We start from the raw sequence: 1,779 nt of genomic DNA on the forward strand, positions 1-1,779 counted from the left end.
TTCCTGTTTTCAGCCTCCCCAGAGCTGAGATTATAGGCATGTGCCACCCGGCCCGGTGGCTCAGCCTGCCTGGGGGCAGGGCTGGAGCAGTGTGTGGTGGCAGGGATTGAATCCTGGCAGATTTTTTCTACAGCATCGGCAAATTTATTACAATCTTTTTTTTTTTTTTTGGCAGAACCGGGGATTGAACTCAGGCCTTGCACTTGCCAGGGAAGCGCTTATTCCACTGAGCCACCTCCCCAGCCCCTATTACAGTCTTTGACTTGGGTATCAAATATGACTGTCTGTTGTGATCCTGACAGCACTTTTCTCTGAAGATCATCTATATCCATAGTAATATTTTGAATTATTTCTTGTATATGTCATTTTATCGTTTTCCAAGGATGTAGACTTTTCTCATATGCTAACGGAGTAACACAAAATAGAATCATAGTGATACTTTAATCCTAATTGCAATAGTAAACTTTTATTTATTTATTTATATAGTAAACTTTTAAATTGATCTCCCATTCAAAGGATGGAAGTTTCTAGAGTGCTTGCTTGGATTTTTTTAACTTTATATTAATATTTCGCTGCATCTTCCAGGTGTCACCAGAAATTCTTGTCCTGTTGTATACAAAGTGAGCAGGTCATACTAAATGAGCTTCCATCACAGAGCCAGTAGTTGTGCTAGCTTTCAAGAGCACCAAGGAAGTTGTCCCTACTATAATTAATCCAAGCATCCTCTTGGTCCAATTGATAAATCTTTTAATTAATGTCACTACCAAGAAAGAACTAAGTGAGTGATACAATGGCTCTGTTGGCTTGACTGGAAGCCAAACTCCAGGCATCCTGCCCATGATCACCAGTGTGGAGTCATTGGAAGGATGTTTAGGCAGGACACAAACCATGTAACCCTTATACTTTCAAGGCTGATCCACAGCCACTATGCAAAGGCTAGCATCTTGTAGGCAGGCTACGCACAAAGGAAGATATACGTGAGAACATACTTGATTGCCTCTCTATCTTTCCTATTAACAGTACTGAGGATCGTAAGCACGTGTTTATTTTTAAGTATTTATGACCTTGTAACAGTACTTTGACCTTTTTTCCATCTACTAGCTACAGATGCCTTGTCTGCAGCTGTCTGGCATAAAAGGGCAGGGCTAGCTTCCATGAAGTATGTTGTGTGGGCCATTTTGTCACTGATAATGACCCTGGAGATGGGAGGATTGAGGTCCCTCTCTGACCATGTAACACTGGACAAGGCCTCTGAGGTCATGGTATAGTCAAGAGAGCCTGAAAACTAAATTTCATGCCAGTCTCAAGCCTTTCTTAGAACGAATCCTCTGGGGACCAGTGCACACAGTAATAATTAAAGTTGCATGTAGTCCATCCATGGTGTGAATCCCAGCAAGTCTACCAAGAGCCCAAATCCCCTTCCTCAAAATGAAAGGCATGAGTTTTTGGGATACAGGTAGGAATAGTACGTTTAAAATCTCTTATGAGGTATATACAAAATAGTTAGGATAGATATACAGCTACTTTCTCTTAATTCAATGAGAAGAAAGATTTGTACTAACAGTGTTTTAACAGGATATCATGTCTGCATCTTATATTATGAATAACCACTATGAAGACAACAAAAAGTAATGTATTAATTATTGAAACTATCCTACTAACCTGTTTTGAAACTGTCTCATTGCTATTTGTCAATAAAATTAATAAAAAATAAAATAAAATCTAAAATAAAAATAAAATCTCCTATGAGGTTACCATTTGAGGTAATGGAATTTAAGG

The sequence above is a fragment of the Octodon degus genome, unplaced genomic scaffold (assembly GCF_000260255.1).
Source record: "Octodon degus isolate 3935 unplaced genomic scaffold, OctDeg1.0 scaffold00010, whole genome shotgun sequence".
Taxonomy (NCBI): Eukaryota; Metazoa; Chordata; class Mammalia; order Rodentia; family Octodontidae; genus Octodon; species Octodon degus.